The sequence below is a fragment of the Amblyomma mixtum genome, chromosome 3 (assembly GCF_055824585.1).
Source record: "Amblyomma mixtum isolate Tamu chromosome 3, ASM5582458v1, whole genome shotgun sequence".
Classification (NCBI taxonomy): Eukaryota; Metazoa; Arthropoda; class Arachnida; order Ixodida; family Ixodidae; genus Amblyomma; species Amblyomma mixtum.
The window spans coordinates 5,527,671-5,551,247 of record NC_143014.1 but is presented as its reverse complement, the minus strand read 5'-3'; the positions used below and the strand labels follow the sequence as shown (position 1 = coordinate 5,551,247).

General features: G+C 46.8%; 1 pseudogene; it reads left to right on the top strand.

The window, feature by feature from the left end:
- Positions 1 to 11,233: 11,233 nt before the first annotated feature.
- LOC149349142 (uncharacterized) lies at positions 11,234 to 21,932 on the top strand (annotated as a pseudogene).
- The last annotated feature ends 1,645 nt before the right edge of the window (positions 21,933 to 23,577 follow it).

The window sequence follows — 23,577 nt, the reverse complement described above, 5'->3', positions numbered from 1 at the left end:
TGATCTTTACTCTCTCGCGATCGCACATTTTTTTTGTTCAGAGCCGCGGTGAAAACACGTGAAGCAGGTGGAGCCCGGTATTTGTCGAAGGAATGCGCCATTGTACTCTTTCAACAGCTGCCCTTTACACTCGATCTTGCGAGGCTTCCGGTTCACGCAGATTAAGGAGCATTCCCCTCTCTCCTTTTCAAAAAAGAATATAATAGAGGCTGACGGGTGAACCTCCCACGTGCTACCTACCCACTTTTCTGGCCAGAGTAGGAAGTGAAAATGCAGTCTATGAACAGGGAGTTTTGGTTGCAAAAACCTGCCTACGAGTCAGCCGTCCTGGAATTTTGCAAGTGGTCTTTTCGCAAGTGCTAAATTCTGCGCAGCACAAATAATAAGCCCCTTCACCTTCCTTTTCTCAAATTATTCGCGGGAATAATTTTTCTAGGTATTTGCGATTCGCAACGAACGCAAACGTTAGGCCCTCGCAAAAATTAAGTCGGTTACAGTATATGGCTGGCAATCCGACAAGTCGCGAAGAAACTTCTATTGTGAACTGGCCGTCGCTTTAAGAAAGCGGTCGCGAGGAAGCAAGGTGCCCGCGCAGTACAGAAGTTCATCCCGAATACAGCTCTTTCTTCTCCATGTAATGACACATCGCGAGGCGAAGTGCACCGTTGTCAAACGCGGAAATACCGGTCCGAGGTTAAGCCAAATTTAAGTGAAGTTAAATTTGCCCGTCCGACACCCGAATTAGTGCTGTCGCTTGGTTGGCGTCCACAGAAATACTTCGTGATCCTGTGCTTATAATATCGCACAGCTTCCTTAACGCTTTTTTATTATCTAATTTGTTTGCGTGCACACGACCAGAGGCGCGAAATGACAGTTTCATCGTCTCTCTCATTTTAGCGCCACTTCGAGGAAGATCAGTTTGAGAGAAACAATGGATGCACGGCGGCTCCTCAAGTCAACGGCTGTCCCGACGTTGTTTGATTTTAGACGTGTTTGCCCACATTCGGCTTGCTAGCCTAGTATCCGCATCAGATAATCTGAGGAGCACTAGAGCCTCGGATATGTTTGGGTACTGATGAATTAATTTCTTTCTTGCGCAAACAGCGCAGCCGAAGCGAAGCCAGCCGCCTGCACCGCGGCTTTTTCCTGGTAGTTCAACACCTGACGCCACAAAAGGCTCTTCGCCAACCCCTGAGACGCCACCTGACCAGGAAGAGACCCGAGCCGACTGCGATGCAAAATATTTTTGATATGCGCGGCTGACTAAAACGTCAACTAGTTGTTCATCTGCATCAACAGACGCAGTTAAAGCCTTTTGCATGTCATGCACCTTATAAACTCCGTCATGCTCTGGCAGTACAAAACGCATTGCTCTGTAAAGCAGTCACTGCAGTTAAAATAACCGCTTTGAGCATCTGAGACGGCCAAAAAGTAAGTGCTGTCCTAGCTGCACAGTGGTCATTTGCTCTAAAAGCTGCGCTTGTAAGCACAGGCTAGCTCTTTTCTCATTTATATCACTAAGCAAAAAGTGCTCAGAACTGTGAGCATATATGAGAAACCTTATACAGCTCAGCCTGCTAGCGAAAGCACGTTCTAAAGAAGGATACCGGCCGACGCTCCGTAGGCCCGCATTTCAGCGCTTGCCCCAAGATGGCGCCCACGAAGGTCGTGTCTCCACCCTGTACGGCGCAGCGCTGGGCATCGAGGCACCCTAGCCTCGACGCACGCACCGCGCCGTCTAGTGTCCCAGAGGCAGCTTCGGAACGGCGCTCCGGCGTCTCGCAAAATTTTGTCCCCGATGGTACAGACTTCGCTCACCTGGCCACTCTCAGTTGACGCAGCCAAACGCCGCAATTCAGCGTCCCTTTGCGGCCGTTTAGCAGGGCGTGCCTCTCGTGCTTCTGGTGTTTCAGCCGCTTGTCGAGCCTTGCACTTTTCATATGCTCGCTGCTTTTCAGCCAGCTCCCTCGCTATCACTTCTGGGTCTTCTTTTCTTCCTTCCATGGCGAAGGTCTGCGCCTCTTCTACGGCCGCTGCCGCCGCTCACGCGTTCTCGCAACGCCTTGGAAAAGAACCTTCTCTTGGAACGGCGGCGTTGACTGCGCGGCAGCGGCGAGGGGTAAGCCGGTAGCGAGAAGTGGCGACGTAGCGCGCGCCGCGACGGCGCCCAGGGTGGCTCACGCGAAGCGCGGTGTCGACGAGGCGTCTTTCCGTTTGCCCGAAAGTGCAGCAGCGGAAGTTCCGGTTACGTCACTTCAAACATAAATAGTAAGAAAACAAAAGTTACATCCTATATGTTTGTTAAAACGTATTGAAATTATGTTAAAACGTGTTGTAATTATATATAAACCAAAAAAATTTCGTTTAGAAAATGTTCTTGCTGCAATAAAACTTGCTCCCAGCAATCGACTTCCCACATCGGCTGCGTTTGTCGCGCCGCCTTTACTGCGTTGAAAAATAAAAGAAAAGCAGCAAGCAACTCGCGCGCGTTGTGGTGTGATTCACAAGGTTGGACCTTCTGTTGACAAAAAAGTTACTTTTACTATTCCTAGGGCATTTTCAGAATAAAGGTGGGAACAGCAGGCAGTGTTTGCAAACATCATAGGGGGCGTTCTAGAGTTGTCACTCTGTCGTCTGCTGCGGTACGCGTTTCGCTTTCGACCGCGCCATTTGTGAACTTTTCGCGTATAGCTGTGTAGGTTGTCTAATTTGAATGATTGCATTAGCGAGTAAACCTGGCATACGCGGCAGCACTGGCAGCACGTCGGACTTTGAGAAGTTTGTGCAACACCCTGCAGGTGGAGGCGCCTGTTGGGAGCATGCCCGCAATCGCCACACATTCATCGTGACGTTTTAAAAAAAGATAGCTTCTAAATTTATTTATGTATTTATTTATTTATTTATTTATTTATTTATTTATTTATTATACCTCAAATGCCTCAGTTGGGGTATTACATGAGGGATCGGCTCATTACAGGCGTTATGTTATTCTTTCGATGAATGACTTGAAGCGGTCTGGATGGATGTGGCGAACTGCTTGGGCAGGAAGGTGATTCCAGTCCTTTGCTGTCTGAACGAAAAAAGCGTTCAGATGCGCAGTGGTATGTGCTGATGGCGGGTAGACTGCTTTGCCGTGGTTAAGGCGGTGAGAGGCTCGATGTGCAGGGACGATGGCACAGCTTCCAAGTGATGAGTGGTAAAACTTGTGAAAAAGGCATAGTCTGGCTATTTTACGTCGCGAATCGAGGGATGGAAGATTAGATTGCAACTTCATATTAGTGACACTTGAATGATAGGAGTAGTTCGAATGAATGAATCTTGCTGCACGATTTTGAATGGATTCGAGGGCGAGAGAAAGATTTGTCTGATGAGGGTCCCAAACTGCACATGCGTGCTCCAATTTGGGGCGGACGAGTGTTACGTAGGTAAGCTGTTTTATAGAAGGAGGTGCTAGACGCAGGTTACGACGTAAAAAACCGAGCACGCGGTTGGCGTAATGTTAGAAATGTGGGACGCCCAGTTCAGGGAATTAGAAATGGTGACACCAAGGTATTTATAAGATTCAACAGCGGAAATTACGGAGCCAGAGATATAGTAATTTGGTGAAACAAAGGACTGCCTGCGATGAAATGTAATCAAAGATGTTTTATTAGTGTTTAAAGACATGAGCCATTTGTTGCACCAAGATTCGATGTAGTCCAGGTCTGCTTGCAATATTTCGGGATCGCTGGTGTTAGTGATAGGCCGGTAGATTACGCAGTCATCTGCAAACAATCGCATGTTAGAAGTGATACCAGTAGGCAAGTCATTAATGTAGATTAAGAAAAGCAAAGGGCCGAGTACTGTGCCTTGTGGCACACCAGAAACAATGGGGTGCAAGGGGGAGGAGTGTCCATTAGCATGTACGAACTGTTGACGGTTAGTGAGGAAGCTTCGTATCCAATCAAGAATGAGAGGGTTAAGGTTCAGTCGTGAAAGTTTAAGAAAAAGCCGTCTATGGGGAACTTTGTCGAAAGCTTTCTCAAAATCCAAAAATAATGCATCCACTGGTATGTTAAGGTCTAGGTTAGTACTAACGTCATTAATGAAGAGAGCTAGTTGAGTGTCACATGACATACCTTTTCGGAAACCGTGCTGACAAGGATGAAAGAAATTTACTGATATAAGGAAATTGACGATGTGAGAGTAAATTGCATGTTCCATTAACTTCGAACAAATGCTTGTGAGGGATATGGGACGATAGCTCTTGCATGAAGATGGCAAACCTTTTTTTGGTACTGGAATCACCTTGCCTACCTTCCATTCCTGTGGCACCACTCCAGATGATAATGATTGCTGAAATATGTACGAGAGTATTAGGCTTGTAATATTTTTTGTGTTCTTGAGTAGTTTGGAGTTGATCCCGTCGACACCGGCTGAGGATGAGACCTTAAGGTTGTCTATTAAATTCTCGATGCCAATAGCGTCAAAGGTAATGGCAGGCATGACTGGGTGATTGTATTGCGGGAAATCTGGGAGGTTATCATCAGGCTCATTAGTAAATACAGATGAAAATACGGAATTTAGAGCTTGAGGCACTGCCGGATCAGGAATAGGATTGTTGTGTTCGTCGAGAAGAGATAAGGGATTGGATTGGGTTGGGTTAATAATTTTCCAGAATTGTCTAGGATTTGTGAGTAGCATATTAGGCAATGTATTTGAATAGAAGGCGCGCTTAGTTCTAGTGATCAGTGATTGAAGCGTTTTGTCAGTGGTGTAGTATTTTTCCCAAGCGGAAGGGGTGTTTAAGCGTTTAGCTGTTCGATATTGTCTTTTCTTTTTGTTGCTTAGGCGCTTTAATGTAGTGTTGAACCAGGGGGACATTGATCTTTCGGTTACGGTTATAGTAGGAACATGTGCATCGATGAGTTCGTGCATTTTGTGCTTGAAAAGCGACCAGTTGGTTTCAATGGAACGAGTGGTGAAATCTGCTAGATACGACGTGCTAAACTCAGATAACTTATCATTTAATTTTGCGTAATCCCCTTTATGATAAAGTGTTAGTTTCTTCTTAGCTTTTTTGGTATGAGGTAGCTGGCAGTAGATCGAGGCTTGTATTATATTGTGATCACTAATGCCACGTAGATACGTAAGGGAAGATATGTTGTCGGGGTGGGAAGTGAGCACTAAGTCTAGTATGTTCGCGGAATGGTTATCTTCTCTAGTAGGGATGGAAACAAGCTGGGATAACCCGAATGTAAGGCATGCATTGACGAAATCGCTTTCGGCGTTATTTTTAGCTGTTGTTAATGTGACGTCAGACCATGTGATAGCAGGAAAGTTAAAATCACCAAACAGGAAAATGGAGGCTTAACGGTATGACGATGTTAAAAAGTGAACGGCGTTGTAGAAGTGTTCAGAAAACGAGGGATCTGCGTCTGGGGCTCGATAGAAGGTTCCGATAATAATGGGTGGGTATGAGATGTTGCATATTACAAGCACGGCTTCTAAAGAAGAAGTGATGTTAATTAGAGTGCAGTGGAGGGAGTGGTGGGTAGCTATGAGTACACCACCGCCGCGCCTATTTTCCCGATCACGCGGGAAGATATTGAATTCAGGAAGAAATGAAAGAATTTCTGTGTCGTGGATGGTTGAGTTTAACCATGTTTCAGTTAATATGATAAGCTTGCTTTCCGTCGTGCCGATTAGGCTACGAAGTGTGTCAAGCTTGGGTAGTAAACTTCTTATGTTAGTGTACAGAAATGATACGGCATTCGTATTATGAGTCGTGCTGGTGTTGCGGTCTAGCTACGGGGTTATTGGGACGACTTTCTGCATAGTATGGTTAAATACGTATGCTTTGTTGTTGATAATGAGTTTGTTATGACGCAGCTTAAATGTTTTCGGTTGTGCCTTTCCATATTCGACGAGATGTTTCCGTGCGGTACGGGTTTTCAGTGAGTAGTCCTGGCTTATACGGTAGTCCGTGTTCTTCAGCTTGTTTGCGTTTGAAAGTATCTGTTCTTTAGTCTTGAAGCGTGCGAATTTTACTACAATAGGCCTAGTTTTGTTAGAATCAAATTTTCCCAGCCGGTGCGCCCGTTCGATGTCCGTAGGTGTAATTTCAATGTTCAGTTTAGTACTACAGAAATTTACGACTGAGTCCTCAGACTCCGACCACGTTTCTTGTTCTTCATCGGTTAGTACAAAGAACAAAAGGTTAGAACGACGTGCCCTGTCCTCCTGATCGTCAAGCCTGCTTGTTATGGATGATATTTCATGCGCGTTCTCCTCAACGAGCGCCTGGATGTTTTCGACTTGAGATTTTAGTGCTGGTATTGAAGAAAACTCGCTTTCAATTTTGGATAGCCTCTGCCTGATTTCGTCAAGTACTTCATCGTTCCGGGAGAGTTTAGTTTTCATCGATTTCATTTCGTTTAGTATAGAGGTTTGCCCTTCTCGGATTTGATTGAGTGCCGCCATTATGTCATCAGACGCTTCAGTTGAGGATGTACGCGTGTTAGGGCCGGGATTCAGTTCTACGTCGCCAGCTAGTGCTAGCAATTCGAACAATACATGTGCACAGTCGCGAACAATATCAATGCAACAACAGGGGCTCGGCAGCACTAACAAAGCAGAATAGCGGGTACGCCGTGCGTACAGAGAATGCTGGTTAATTACCTGAAAGGTGAGAAGATTGCCGGTGTAAGACGACCGCATTGCAGTTGTGCTGCCGAGCCCACTGAAGGGTGCGATGTTGTTGTTGTTGTGACTGAGAGAAGGATGAAGAGGAAATTGCATGGGCCTGCTACTGGCTCGAGCCAAGCCACCACCGCTGCCACGTGCAGATAGAGCAGAGTTAAAAGATCAGAGAAAAGAGAAAGAGAAAAGAAAAGACGCGCGTCGCAGCAACAACTGCGTCCGCCGGAGCGGACGCTGCTCAAAAAGAAGCGGCCGAAGCCGCGCTCGCCGAAGCGAGAACAGATACTCCTTTCATCTCCTATGACAAGCTGAAGGGTGCGATGGAATGGGGGGCGTTTTTAAAGGGTCTGGGTGATGTCGCTCTCGATGCGGAGGCCGGGTTGTGACAGGCGGATGGCGACAAGCTCGGCGTCGATGTGTCCAAGAGCGCCACGGGGCAGCGGTGCAAGGAACTCTGTCCGCTGGATGGTTCGAATGAGGGACTGCATGACGAGGCAAGAACTTCCGCACGGGTAGCGCACCGATCAGTCCATGGCGCAGAAGCAGCAACACCGAAACTGCCGGTATCGCTCGGTGATGGCGATAGGGCCAGAAAAAGCACCTGAAAGGTGAGAAGATTGCCGGTGTAAGACGACCGCATTGCAGTTGTGCTGCCGAGCCCAAATGACGTTACATACTCCGTAAAACTTTTCTCCAAAGCACTCGCCAACTGCTAACGAACGAGCGCCTTGATAGGTAGGGTGTGAAATGAGAAAAATATCCCTGCAAGTTTTGTCTAAATGCGTCGCACTCCCGCCCGGTACCTCCTGCCAAAGCTGACTGCCGGGTACCGCTGTTTTAAAAATACATGCCAATGAAAATGAAGTTTCATCCCAAGCAACCACAGATATCCGTCGGACGTACGAGCTAGATCCGAACGTCCTTTGCCGAGATCGGACGTCCATCGGACGTACGAACACAATCCGATTTCGGATATCCGTATTCGTACATCCGCCGGACGTACGGACAGTGTCCACTTTTGTATATCCGCATGAAAGACGAGGTGGACGTCCGAAGGATGTAAGGTCGAGTATTTTCCCAGGCCATGAGTATGGACGTTTTTTATTTCACAGAAAATTCGAGTCTTTCGTGTATGTATACTGTTTTATTTGCATCAGTTGGAGGGTTTGACGCGAAGACGTTTGTAAATTGGTACGATTCCACTCCTACCTGCAGTGCAAGAGCCGCCAACGAGCTAAATTTATCTAAGAGGAGAAGCAGGTGTTGCAGAATTTTGCAAGAACTCAATATTTATAAAACTTCTTCAAATTAAAGGAGTTGCGCGACATGTCCACTGTATTGCTAGCTAAGCTTGCCATTGAAACCATTCGTAAGCATCAAAACTCCCGTGCATTCTGCTATCACCATCATCATAGATGTCAGTTCGCGGTCAGACCAATCCAATCCATTAGTACGGCTCCGTAGCGCTGTTGTTGATATGTCGCGTAGTGTTGTCGCGCAGATCTTTATAGCTCTGTTATTATAAAATGTGGCTTTGTTCGGTCTGTGGACGAAAGTTGTATGTAACTTAAGCAATTCGAAAGATACGGGAAGCGCCTGAAGCTCTTCTGGAACACCGGAATCCCGTACTGCGTCGACCTTGGGTGTAAAGAAGGCTTAGTGCACATGTGATTGCCTACGAAGGTATGTATCCAGTGAACTTCTTGGAACTTTGCTTCTAGGACAATGCAGCATGCTCATATAACATCCGTTCACAGGACAGTGGGAGCAGTAAGCGCGAGGAGATGGCTTCCCCAAATGTGTGCTGTTCTCACACTTTCGGGAGCCTACATCACACAGCTGCGGGAGCCCTCAACTCGCGCGACTAATTCCCACTCCTCTTCAAAGTTGCGGGACGGAGTGTTTTCGCATCTTGTTAATTTTTAAGGCATCGCTATGTTCACTGTGCCTATATAAAGAGTGACAACGCGCGAAAGGCAGACCATAGGAAGCACGTGAGGTCGCAGTGGTTCGCAACGGAAGTTTTGCGGCTTTCTGTGCACAGTCGCGTACAGTGCTGCGCAGGTTAGTGCCCTAAGGCCCACGAAAATAAAGAACAGATACATTGTCAAATATGGTGTGGAAAAGTGAGAGCTGTTATTGCCTGATATTTATTGTGGTGTTTGATAAAGTGCATTGTCTGTTATACTTGCAGCATTAAACACTTCTATTAATTGGTTCCAATGTTTTTACTTGGGCTACTGCATTGTGCCATTTGTTTCACATGACTGATGTTTGCCGCGTTCTTTTTTATTTCAGAAATCCTGTGGGTGGGAACATATTACGGATGTGTGTCCCAAGCTTGCCACATTTGAAGAGTCACATTTAAGAAATTTTCCGAATGTAACCCATTGCTCTGCTGATGTATCATCAACCACAATAAAATATGCGTGCTATGCATCAAATTGTTTTTGGTTTTATTGCATTGCGCGGAGTGAAAAAAGCACGCATGCACCATATATGCGAATATTCGAGAAAGATCCGCCAATGGACGTACTCAACTGGACGTCCGTCGGCGGGCGAACCGTATACCTTTGGCCACCTTTCGGACGGCCGACGGACGTCTACCGGCTGTTTGCGGATGTTCAGCGGACGTACAGAACATCCGAAATAGACCTCTGTCGGCCGTCCGAAGGATATCGGTGGTTGCTTGGGATATTTTCACGTTCATGTGCACTCGGGAGCGCTGTAAACATTTCTGAAAGCAGTACGTACCTTGTTGCATGTTTTCGATGCACTCGTGCAGGCAGGGCGCATGCATCGCCCATAACATTATTTTTCTGTGTCAATGTGATCACAGAATCGCTCAGGTATAGCCTACCTGACAAATGATAATTTCCAACCATGCTAGAAATTTAGCATAAGTAACCGCTGTGTTTTGCGTTGCAATAAGCCAACCACTGTGTTCCTATACATATGCACAAAACGAAATTTTTCTTTTTAGGCAGAGGAGGAGGAGGATTTATTGACGGGAAAGGCAGAGAGGTTGGCCGGAAAAATGAATATCTGGCCTGCTACTCAAGATGAATGAATGAATGAATGAATGAATGAATGAATGAATGAATGAATGAATGAATGAATGAATGAATTCCAGAAGAGGGCAAATAAGGGGTTGGTTGGTACATGTTTTACGAATTGGAAAAACAGCGCAATCAAAGACGAGACACAAGAGAACGACAATCAATCGTCTTTGATTGCGCTGTTTTTCCAATTCGTAAAAATGAATGAATGAATGAATGCTCCCGATGAAGACCTATAGCTTCGGTTGACAATGCCTCCGGGATGTTTCTGCTTCGACAACGGCCACTGTCGTTTTGCGAAGCGACATTCCCAGCGAAGAAGGGGCCTCGGAGTGGGTGAAATGTTACAGCGGTGCTACGAACACATCATGGATCATCTGCAGCGCCCAAAAGGAGGGAAAATGTCAAAAGTAGGTCTGCATTGTTTACTCCGCGCTTTCTGCAGTTTGGCACATATTTAAAAAAAAAAATCTCTTTAGGAGTTCATGAAAATCCTCTAAGGTAACAAACTGCCAGGCAATTTAATTATTGCTCTCTGCAAATTATTTTAGTCAACGTTAACTGTCCAATCCAAACATAGAGTTTCTTACTATTACCTAGAGGGAAAGCTGGCGGCGCTGCCCTTCAGCCACCATGGACGCTCAAAGCATCATGGGGCGGTGAGCTACTTGTTGCGGAACAGTCGTAGTTTTTCGGGAACACGGAGTGGCACTACTAAGATGTTTCATTCCGAAAACGCTGTTCGTGTGTGCGCAGACGACTTTCGCGCGAACGCAGTGTGCAAAAACCATAGTAGTAAAAACGCATAGACACACGACGCCAATAAAGGTTTCACTTTTTCGAAATGTCATTAAAAAACTTCCTGAAGTATCTAAGCAACAACATTTTTTTTAAAAACATATTTACTTTTAAAAATGGGCCTGTTAATTACGAAATATTAGTTTTTATAGTGTTCATTACTTGGCCAATAGGAGAGCGAGTCGTCTCTTATTTTGGGCAAACTTTGCACTTAAATGCTTTTCTGCTCGTTTGTTGCAATCATTAGACAAGATATTGAATGTTATGACGTTTGTAGTTATCAAACAGCTTTATTTTTCTATCATTTTTTGGCCAAAAGTTGCAGTTCCGCAACAAGTAGCTCACCGCCCCATGATGCTTTGAGCGCCCATGGTGGCTGAAGTGGTCTCGAGGGGTCGCCATGCAAACTCCCATAGACGGGCTGCCAGCTTTCCCTCTAGGTAATAGTAAGAAACTCTATGAATCCAAACCTGAACAGTTAGCTAGAATCTAAATGTGCTACCTTGCCCCCCCCCCCCTCCCAAGGTGGGGGGCATCGAACCGCAAGGTAGTTTGTATACACACTGCACATTTGTGGGCGAGCTGCAGCTTTGCAGGAAAACAAGCTTGAAGTGACGAAATATGGTCTAAACAGCAGTAGTTCACGAGCACGAGCTACCTTTCCCACAATTATTTCCCCATCTTGGTCGAATAGCATCTCAAGAGGTGCATTCCATAACTTCAAGGTACTTTTTGTTCAAAGTAAGTTCTCGCGACACGAAATCACGGTTAACATGCGATGCAGGAAAGCTACCTTATCTGGAACGAAAGTGCTGTTCAGAAAGAGGTTAATTATAACGTGGCCATTAGCATAAATTTGTTGCAGGCTAGACTTCAAACATGATTAATGATTTGTAGTTATATTCTTTTGACTAGTTTTTTGTGTACTATAATTTAAGTTTGGAGAAAGTCACATGCATTGCCAGAGCGGTGTGGCAGGATACATACAAAAATAGCTTACACGATGCAGTTTTCAACAATGCTAGTGAAATATGCACACCTAACGTTAGTTTAGTCCACTGTATATCAATGTGCAGATTAGAAAATTGAAGAAAGCGGTGTGTTATAGGATGAACATGTGTCCTTTGCAGAATGGTGTGTCACAAAGTTTGGAGGTGCCACCTCCATCACCTCAACAAGAAAAAATCCTCCAAGCGAACAACAAACCGCAGGGCAATGATCGACATAAAGATAAAAAAAGTCAACTATAACACGCAGAAGAATGATGCATATCTGTGAAGAGACCTCCCGTTGTGTGCAGTGATCAAGTTGCACACTCTGCACAATTACGCAACACCAAGTGCAGCTGCTCTTCGCCTTCTGCGATGCAGTGAAGGCAACAAACAACTTTTCCATCAGTACTTCGCCGATGGACTTACCCCGGCTGATGCGATACGCCTTCACGAAGCATCTCTGTGTGTTGAAGGTGACACTGGAAGCCTGCTGAAACTTGCCAGTGGTGCACTTAACCAACCAAAAGGGTTCTTTACCGTATGTACGAGAGCTGGCGACAGGAGCATTACGGCACAGTTTCCGAACCACTGGGGAGGCTGCAGGAGAAAATTCCCGAGTATGCTGAACAAGGTAAGCGAAAACAGGAGGAGGTCCTGATAATAGATATCTCAGTACAAACCTTTGTACAAGGTGTTAAAGGAAACCCTTTCCTTGGAGGCCACTTGCCGGTGGGAATAAAATGCTGCTGCTTCGGGAAGTTTACTTCTGACCCTCCACAAGGGTTCCTTTCTGTATATCACCCTGTGGCTAACAAGCAGCCATGTCAGTATGAAGGCTGAACTGATTTTGTAAGTTTCCAGTTTTGTTGCTTTGCTCAGTGACCACACCACAGCACGGGAGCATCCATGCACGATGCTGCTAAACTAGCAATACAGCAGGACCTCTTGACTCTCATCACTAAAAGCAGGCTGAGTTGTGATGTCCTCCAGCAGTCTCTTATTCTGTGCCACTTCAACACAAACTGGCGCACTCAGCACAAGTGCAGAGCTGAACTGAGAATCAATAATTATGGACACAACATTAGACCATATGAGAACAAGAGAGAAGGTCGTCACTTTTGCCAGGTTGTGTTGTTGTAAGCAGACACATACTTAAAGCTAAATGCATTATTACTGCCCTGGAAGAAGTGAAACAAGTTCAAATATGTGTCTCATTAGCCTACTGAATGTACTGATGAGAGTGGACAATTAACAGCAACAATGTAGTAAGCATGATCGCTTTCTCGATTGCGACACATAGATACTGCTTAGCAATACCCCAGCTGGGAATTAAAAGCACCTATTAATAAATAAGAGAAAAATTTTCCAGCTCTTACCTTGTTTACACAAAGATGCCAAAAATGTTGCCTACCATAGTGCACCTTTAGCAATCTATTTAATGCCAAAAATTTATTCAGGCCTGTAATGTCAGGAGATAGCTTTCTTTAACACAAGTTAGAGACAAATATTTGTTCTGTGCACTACAAAAGCAATATGCCCTAAACTTTTGCAGCCAATTATTGTGCTTAGAGAAAACTACAATGTAGCACATCCACCTAGCAGGCAGTGAGCATAAATATGTGAACAAGCATATCTGGCTTGCATGGCTGAAGGCCCGACTGAAAACGAGTCCTTTCATAAAATGCTAGGATGACCTAATACAGCATGAAAATTTTGTTAGGGAAGTGGCCAGAAAATTTTAATACATGAGGAATGTTTTTGATGCCAAAAATGCAGTCTTGATTATAGGTGATACAGCCATCACTTGAGCAGAGGCCACGGAAATGGCAACTTTAAAAAATATTTGCGCTGGAAAGGAATATTGCACGGCCACCAAACTTAGAGAACATACAGTACAAGTATGTTTTTTGTAAAAAAAAAAATTAGGAGTTAACAGTGGAGTATTTTTTGAGCATTTTGACAAAAACTTGCATCGGTGCTGATGACAATGTGTTGAGGGTTCTTTTAGTTTTATTTTGCACATTCAGCTGTCTTATTTTCCAGGTGAGATGAAAGTGGACAGCTAGTAGCGATACAAAAAATTAGATTATTCAGGCACCTAACCCTTTGTTCTACAGAACAAAAAATCTCACCAGACAATACCCATCTCTCATTTTATTGTCCTTCCTACCACATACCTATTTTGTTTTCATTGAAAATATGCTCTACGTCCACATAAGAGTAATCCATTGATGCAGGAAAACTTCAATTTTCTCTCAGTGTCTCAAAAAGGTGATAATTTGTTTCGCAACACCAACTATGCTTTCATGTTATGCCATACTAACCGTCAAAACCCGCTTTTTATGCAGGAGTTGGTGTGAAGGTGCACTCAGAGGGAGGGGCAGGAAGCTGGGCAGTTCTCCTGGTAACTGCAATCATGAGGCGTGCCCAGCTGCTTGAATCATCCTCTGAAGTCATCTTCATTGATTCCACGGCGTCATGCGACTCAACAAGCAGCAGCGTGACAGTTATGCTGACAGCGACATCAGCTGGTGCTGTACCCATAGCGGTCATTGTGCACAGCAGCCAGACTACTGAGGGCTACTCAGCTGGCTTCGAGCTCCTGAAGCACAATTACCCCTTTTGCTTTGGAGGCTGCGAGGTGGGCACAGGAAAATTGCAAATTATACTTACTGCATGTTGTTTGAAAGAATGCCAGGTAATGGTAGATTACATGAGTTAGGCAACATTGGTTCAAAATATGGGTCTGCTCCAGCCTGTACTTTCTGCAAGCTCCAAGAGGCACTGCTTAACAATATCAGCATTGGCTACAAGCCATGCCTACAACTTTTAAGCTTCAACAGTTTGCTGCAAGAGGCGGTGTGACACTCTGCAAACCTTAAAATCTTGGACTTTTCATCTTGTTTGATAAAACAGCCCATACCAATGCTGCCTAAACTCCTGCTTGCCCAACCTGTCAGGTCAGTAGCATGTCAGCTGAAGTGTCTGACATGTGAACTACACTGTGTAAATGTCACCTCTGCATTTAAATATCAAGCTGGATATAGATTATGCATGCACAGAGTTAGGACCCTTTCAGTAATGCCATCAAAACCGAAGTGAAAAATATCATCATAGCAACACAGGGTAATGTAGCAAGGTTATCTGGTTATCAACTTATCCGGCACACGCATATATCTGTCATGGGAATGACTTAGCTGTTGCACAGCTGTCAGTATGTGGCTATTTCTTGTCTGCAGGCACCAGAGACTTTCATGACTGACAACAGTGCTGCTGAGAAAGCAGCAATTCTTGACAACTGGCCAGAAGCCAGGCAGCTCCTATGCCACTTTCATGTGGCACAGGCTGAGTGGCGGTAGCTGACGCTTGCCACGCATGGTGTCAGCCCAAGTGAAAGGAAGTCATTGATGGCCATTTTTCAAAAGGTATGGAATTTATTCATAATCAGTGATATAAAATTTGAAGGCATACAGAAACAGCAGTGAGTGACTGATTCAGAAGAAAAAGTTTTATGGTTTTATGGGGGTTTAATGTCCCAAAGTGACTCAGACTATAAGGGACGACACAGTGAAAGGCTCTGAAAATTTCGGCCACCTGGGGTTCTTTAACATGCACTGACATTGAACAGCACACGGGCCTCTAGAATTTTGCCTCCATCTAAATTCGGCCACCGCGGACGGGATCGAACCCACATCTGATGGTTGGGTCAGCAGCCGAGCACCGTAACCGGTGAGCCACAGCGGTGGCAAGGCCAGGTACTGTGCCACTGATACTACGTCACCGGACGATGTCTCACAGTCGCATAGTGCATGCATGCTGTGCAGGCCTATGGTATTTGGTTGAAGAATGGGTGCTATAGCATGTCCAGCCAATGCATTGACCACTTGTGTTTCAGTTTGTAGGCATCATACACACACTAAGTAATTGCAAAAGGTACAGCCAAACACAGCAGAGCTTTTGCCTCTCAATTCAGCATATGAAAGATGCAATAAAAAAATTGTAGGGCTACTTATGCAGCACAGTAGCGGCAGCATAAGTATCAGTGACAAGCAAGCATAACAGGGACCATTTGCAGCTGTGGCGAGAGACAATACTGGTCAGGTAAGGAGCTGCACTACACAACCTCATGATCGTAGACAGCGGTATACAGTCGAGCCCACTTATAATGAACTTGATGGTCATGTGGATTGGGTTCATTGTATCCAAAGTTTGTAGTCAGTGGACTTACCCCATTACAGCGCAAAAATACAGCCAGAGAAAAGTGATGGTTATTTCTTTAAAAGGTCTGCTGTGCATGCCTGTTTCTTCGAAGCAGACCCCATCAAACCGCTTTCTAAGCTCTCCAGAACGGTCATGTGCTCGTGGCCAAGCCCTAAGCAGCAGACGAGCTGTTTCAACGACGTGGTAATACCGTTAGTAAATGAGGCGCTCATGGCAATTGGTGAAAGCCCTCGTCTTCAATCCTCAAAAACGTTGTCAGGGTGCAGCGACAAAGCTACTGCAGCGCATGAGCACTCATAATGTACAGTATACATGACCCTTCTGTAAAGCTCTCAAGTAACGCATAGAGCTCCAAATAAAGCTATAGCTTGCCGTGACTACTAGGGTCTTGAAGCAATCTTTCCACCAGAATACAGTCGAATAGGCCTATAAACCAGATGGGAAATAACACCTTACCAAAAAACAATCGCTACTACTTTCAATCATACGGTGCACATTGTTCGAAAGCTCTAAACAAGGGTGACACAAGCTATCTGCTGTCTATGAATTGCCTGGACTCGGCAGCCGCGCAGAGAGCAAAAATCCAACTGGATAGGTGATGAATCACATGACTGGGCGGGCCTGCAAGGCATACCTCGTGACTGGTATTCAAGCTTCTCAAATCGCTGTCATTGACTAGGCACCGGCTGTGTGCAGCAGTTTGCTTCCAACACTGCCCCTGTCTAGAGCTTACCATGCTTCTGTTTCCACTTTAAATGCTTTACCCAACAGGCGTGCACGCAAGCACTGACTGACCCTGTAGCCTGTTGGAGCACACCTGGCCGGTAGTTTAAGTTTCAAATCCACTTTTTTTATTTATTTATTTGGGGGGGGGGAGAGACAGCTACATTTTCTTTGGGAGATCACAATAGCTGGGAGGCTGTGGGAGTAGTGAGCTTACAGTGCCTCCTTGTTAGTTATAACAGAGTTATATAGCCAAGGTTGTTCGTTTTATCTAAGATGCAATGTCATAGCCCTAATGGATTTTTTGACGGTAGCTCTACCTCATTTGTAATAACTGTTAGTTATAAGTGGACTAGATTGTATTCATGATTTGTGAATTAATAGAAAACTTGAACAGATGGCTGCCATCAAATTATCCATAAAAACCAGTAAATTTGGAAAAGGGAGCCTTGAAATGATTCAGTAGGCCTGTTAGGGTTATGTCTCCAGGTGCTGCAAAATGGCACAGTAGCAGGTGGAACTGATACTTTGTCCTTCTGGTGTCAGCTTTTTTTTTACACAATCCCACCGATGCCAAGGAAAGTCCTGAACATGCACTTGACTTTACACTTGTCTTACCATTCTTGGCAAGTATGGACTCTGCCCAGAGAAGATGGCTGGTTTCTCTCAGGGTCATAAATGTAACACCAGGTAGCCCCAGCAGTGACCTGGAACAAAAAGTTTGTACATTTATGACAACCCTATGTAGCTCCATGCAGATGTCAATGCACTCCCTCCCAGTTCTGAAGAGTGGCCAGAATCTGGATCACAAATATGGCAATAAATGACCCATAACAAGAGTTAAAATCTGCTGCCGTGCTTGCAACCAATTCAAGAAGTTGAATTTTGGTAACAGCGTTTCGTAGAGGTCTTGCAATCCCGCATGAATGCTTGCTCAATCATTGCCAAGGCCTTCATGAAACTTTTCCTAATGTGTGCCCAAAATTAACGCACCTGCTCGTTCTTCCTGGGATCTGTAGGCCAAATTGACAAACTCAACATACGTTTGAATAATTGTAGTGTAAGATGGGTACTGGGATGGTTAGAGGTGCTGGGCGCCGGCGGTAGACACAGGCCTCGTAGACACAGAGGTCGAGCACCGAGAGCACACACACAAAGCGATGGCAATGCCGCTCAACACAACGGTCAGAAGTTCGTCGTCGTCTTCGCCTGAACAGGAACTTCCTTGTCGTTACAACTGCCCCCCGGGGAGGAGAGGAGCCATCCTGGCGACTTACGGCGTAGGTGAGATGGCCGGGTCATAATACAGCTTTAGGCGCTGCACGTGAACAGTCTTGCGTCCACGCCGGCAAAGATCAGGAGACGGCATCAGCGGTTCCACCACGTAATTAACAGGCGAGGTGCGTTCCACAACTCGGTAGGGGCCGTGAAACTTTGCAAGAAGTTTCGAGGAGAGGCCCGCAGTACTGGACGGAATCCAGAGCCACACGAGGCTACCAGAAGAAAAGTGCGGGGCGTGTGATGGCTGTCGTGGCGGGATTTCCGACGGTATTGGGCCTCAGTTGTGAGAGAACGGGCAATTTGGCGACACTCTTCTGCGTGTCGTGCAGCTTGCGAAATAGGAGTACACTCAGATGCGTCAGGCTGGTATGGGAGAATGGTATCGAGTGGAGCAGAAGGGTGACGGCCGTAAAGAAGATAGAACGGGGAGAAGCCGGTAGCCGACTGCGTTGCGGTGTTGTTGGCGTATGTCACATACGGAAGGACGAGATCCCAATTTGAATGGTCTGATGAGACGTATATAGAGAGCATACCGCCGAGGGTACGGTTAAATCTTTCTGTAAGGCCGTTAGTTTGCGGGTGATATACAGAGCTTGTTCAGTGAATGATGTTGCACCTGCGGAGCAAGGCTTTGACAACTTCCGATAAGAAAACGCGGCCTCTGTCACTCAGCAGTTCGCGCGGTGCGCCGTGGTGACGAATGAACCGTCGCAAAATGAAGGAGGCTACGTCAGACGCTGAGGCGGATAGAAGGACGGCGGTTTCTGCATACCTCGTCAAGTAGTCAACTGCGACGATAGCCCAACGGTTACCGGCTGCAGTGTGGGGAAGAGTGTAGGGAAGAGGTAGGTGACCACTGTGAAAAGTCGGAGCTGCTGGATAGGAGTTGTGTTAAAGGGGCAGCAATCGATGCAAAGTTTCGAATAAATCTTCGAAAGTAGGAACACAGGCCAAGGAAGCTGCGCAGTTCTTTGACAGATGTAGGCTTGGGAAAAGCAGCGACCGCACGAAGTTTGGCTGGGTCTGGAGAAACGCCTTCCTTGGAGACAACGTGCCCTAAGATAGTGAGTGTACGAGCGGCAAAACGGCATTTCTTCAAGTTTAGCTGCAAACCGGCGTCAGAAAGGCAGGTCAAGATGTGCCTCAGGCGATGGAGGTGGGTGTCAAAATCCGCAGAAAAGACGACGATGTCGTCGAGGTAGCAGAGGCATACCTTCCATTTTAATCCCCGCAAAATGGTGTCCATCATCCTCTCAAATGTTGCAGGCGCATTACAAAGGCCGAATGGCATAGCTGTAAATTCGTATACGCCGTCGGGGGTTACAAAAGTGGTTTTGGGGCTATCGGCCGCTTCCATGGGGACCTGCCAATATCCGGAACGAAGATCGAGGGAAGAAAATAGTTCGGCCCCTTGCAAACAGTCCAAAGCGTCATCGATGCGCGGAAGAGGGTAGACATCCTTCGGCGTAATCTTATTAAGGCGGCGGTAGTCGACACAAAATCGTATGGAGCCGTCTTTCTTCTTGACCAGCACAACAGGCGAAGCCCAAGGGCTACTGGAGGGCCGGATCACGCCGTCTTGGAGCATTTTATCAACTTGCTCTTCGATAGCATGACGCTCGGTGGCAGATACACGATAGGGGCGCTGCCGCACTGGTGCGTGGTTGCCGGTGTCGACACGATGGGTGACCGTGGAAGTTTGGCCCAAGGAACTCCGATGACAGTCGAAGGAGGAGCAGAACTGGTGAAGGAGGTTAAGAAGCTGCGTCCGTTGCGGGGAAGGAAGATCGGTGTCGATAGAGCGAAGGAAGAGGTCTGTAGCGGATGAATCAGGCGCAGAAGATGGAGGGCTGAGCGCAGTCATGGCTAGATGAGGCGAATCGGTGGGGTCCTCACAGGTGAGAATGGACGCAACAGATTGTATACTGTCGAGACAGGAGGCCAAAGACACGTCCACAAAGACACGAGGCCACAACACCAACAACTATTCAGAGGCCTCGATTAGGGTCCTGAAAGACATAATCCTGCATAGAACTAAAGCATTTAATGTTGTGGCCCTAGCTGAGTTCCTCTCTGTTGTGTGGGAAAAGTATTTCTTGCACAGAATACTTGACCATGCACATGCTGCAATATGAGAGGCTTCTGAAGAAACTGCCAGAAGGTACCAAAAACAACATCAGGTGTGACGGAGATGGGCATTATGTCGTCCCAAGTGGCAGTCCAGAGAGCAAGTTTTACACGGTGTACTCTGACATCGGCCTGTGCACCTGCCGCTCTGGACAGCAGGGTGCATTTTGTAAACACCAGGCACTCGTGCACAAAGTGACTGGTGTGATCTTCCCAAATGCACCTCTGCTGACTAGAGAAGGTCGCTACAACCTTGGAAAGCTTGCGCTCGGAGACAACTGCCCCGGCCTTGATTTCTTCGAAGGCCTCCATGAGAAGACACAAGCGCTGCAAAATGCTGTGTGCGGCGAGGCTCCCACCGATGTTCTTGGAACACTCCCTCCACCTCAACAGCTGCAACTACCCAGTACAGCCCTCCAGAAAGTAGGGAAACCTCCAGTGCTCAACCACTGAACCAGGTTTGCTATGGCGCTATGCATTTGCAAGACAAATTACGGCAACTCTATGATAGCCGGAGTCATTATAAACCATAGTCATTGATGACAAGTGACTACATTTTTTGTGGTGGAGAATTTAAAATTCTGTGAACTCATAAAGAAAAATGTGTAACATTTTGCCAGGAACATAACACACAAAATAAATGCACGCTTATTTCTGAAACAACCCTCGTACTTCAAATGTACCTTCAGTAAAATAGCATGTGCTGGTTGTAGTTCACCATCAACCTGGTATTCCCTCCACTTGAAGAATGGTGCTTGTTTGACAAAACGTCTCCCAGTGACTGATTTACTTCTCTGCCATGGTGCACAATCCTACACATGCTGTTGTGGCCTCGGACTTCCCTCACTCATCAATGTACAGCCTGGTACCACAGAAGATAAAAAAAAAAACAAGAATGGATGTTGAGTCGAAACTGGAAACTTTTTGCCACCACCATTAATGCTTCTTTCGAGAGATGACAGTATCATGACTTTTCCTATACAGGACTGTGAACGCGTTGCCACTACAGCCGCCAAGCTTGACACGTTCACTTCCTTATGTATATGCAGAGGTCTAGCATGTCACAGCATCATCAAACTGTGCAACAATATGCCGGCTTTCACGGGAATTAAAAAAAAACAGTCACATTTTTATTATTCTCTCGCTCCGATTGGTGTCTGCAATAACAAAAACGAAATTGTGGTTACTAACAAGAATTCTGCAGAAATTCTCAATTATGAAATTTTCCCCCCAAAGCAAGCGGACCTAACAACAGTTCATGCCCATGGAGGAAGCAAATTTAAATTTAGTGGAGAGGCCCAGATGCCACTGTTTGTGAAGCCACCCCACGATCAGACGATGTGCTTGCACCATCTGCATGGCACATCATTCCCCTCTCACATGCCTCTCTGTTGCCCACAGCAGCAACAGCCTGCAAACGCCGAATGGCATGCTGCCTCTTAGCAACCATGATTCTGTTGCTACTGGCACCATAAAGAAGGTTTATGAATAATACGTTACTTCTACCACATATGCATCACAGAACTTCGCTCATTTTTCAATGGAAGAAAGCTTAACAAACCGTGTCATGCCAGTATCTTTGACAAGTATCAGAATCACACAGCTCAGCTTCCTCTTTGCATGCAAAAGATTATAACAATCAGCCCATTGGTAGGCAAACAGCAGCCTTTAAGCAAAAAATGTTTGGTTTTTTTGTGTGTGTTTCAGGAACTGGAGGAAGACCCTTTTGAAGCCCTCATAGAAGCCTTTCGGCACCTAAAGGCTGAAGTTAACAACGACCCGACATGCATGAAGCACACAGCCAGACTTGCGAAAAAACTGAAAAGCCTTCCAAACAAGCAGAGCTTTGTCACAGCACTAATAAACATGTCAGCTGCAGTCTGCAGGGTTTCAAGGTGCCGAGGCAAGATAAGTGTGCAGCCAACAAGCATCGCAAGGAGACGACCTGGCCTGCACAAAGGCTCGAAACGTGTCCCACCAGGCAGGCCATCAAAGAAGGCCAAGCGCTGTCATTCGCTGTGTCGCAGACAACGTCCCAGCTGCAAAGTGACTGTCGACTGCTACGTCCGTCTGAGTGTGCCTGTGCGTGTGTCACATATATTAGGAAATTGGAAATAGAAGTATGAACTAAAATCTGGAAAAGAAGAATGGGATGACGATAAGCATGACGTGTATTAATCCAAGAATAAAGAAGATGAAGAAGAAGTACTCGGTGAGGTGGGAAGAGTTGATTGGTGGAGAAGATTTGATTTGATTTATTGGGGTTTAACGTCGCAAAGCGACTGAGGCTATGAGAGACGCCGTAGTGAAGGGCTCCGGAAATTTCGACCACCTGGGGTTCTTTAACGTGCACTGACATCGCACAGCACGCGGGCCTCTAGAATTTTGCCTCCATCGAGATTCGACCGCCGCAGCCAGGATCGAACCCACGTCTTTCGGGTCAGCAGCCGAGCGCCGTAACCACTGAGACATCGCGGCAGGTATTGGTGGAGAAGAGAAGATGATGACGTGTACCAACGACAAGGCTATAAAAGCGCGAGGGATAGCGTGGCACGGGAGGGAAGAACAGAGAAGTGGAGGCTCCAGCGGGTCAGGAACACCTTAGCTGGAAGAGAGCAACACCGGCTACTGCTCCGGTGATCTCGACTTCTACGGCGTAGACTTCCTGCCATTCCTAAGCTCACTTCGGGGAGTCAACGGCTGACGGAACAGAGTGCCTCCAGCACTGTTGCCACCCATCCGGGTGGTGCCCTCCATCGCTAGCAATGCCTCCATGGGCACTTCGACCGGGAGCTCGTACGACGCCACCAACGCCGCCAGCTTGAGCACTTCGAACGCTGCCTCGACGCCAGCTATCTAGATGCCACTGACTGGACCCATGCAACGCATCAGCAGCACCAAACCGTGAGCACATACGCCAAACACTAGTAGACTGGCTGTTCCCGGGTCATGTGTAGTGGTAGTCTTTATGTTTTGTGTTAGCTTTGATAGTTAGGTTTGGTTTGGTTTATGGGGTTTAACGTCCCAAAGCGACTAAGGCTATGAGAGACGCCGTAGTGGAGGGCTCCGCAAATTTCGACCACCTGGGGTTCTATAACGTGCACTGTATGGGGTCACCCGCGAGCAGCCGGCCGGGAAGGCGCGCTTCCGTGCCAGCTATGCGCGGGCGTTCTCGTGTCCCCAACCCGTGGCGCAGAGTCACAGCCACGGCGGGTTCGGACGAAGTAGGCAACGAACAGAGTACGCTAGGAAACCGTTTATTAACCTAGCGCAAGGCAAAGCACACTGCGGAAGAATGTTCTATCCGATAATAGATGGTTCAGCAGCTTACCAGGTCGTCGTCGACCGGCGTTGAATAATCCGGGAGGGCACGGGCAGGACGGGGGTCGGCAGGGTCAGAGCGGCAGTAACACCGCGGCGAGAAGAGAGGGCGAGTCCCCTCTTCCCGCGCGAACTTCGCCTTTTAACCCCTACGACATTACCTCCCTCTTGAGCAACTTGTTGCAATCAAGAGGGGTCGTTCACCCGTCCCTAAGACGCCAGAGCGTAGGCGTGACGTCACGTCCGAGCTGAGGGTGAGGAGAGTTGCCGGGTGCCCTCCTCTCCCCATTCCCTGTGGCGGGCGCTCTCGTCTCGTGACTCGGCGCGGGGCGGCGAGGGATATCTTATATCCCACATCCTCCCCTCCTTAAGAA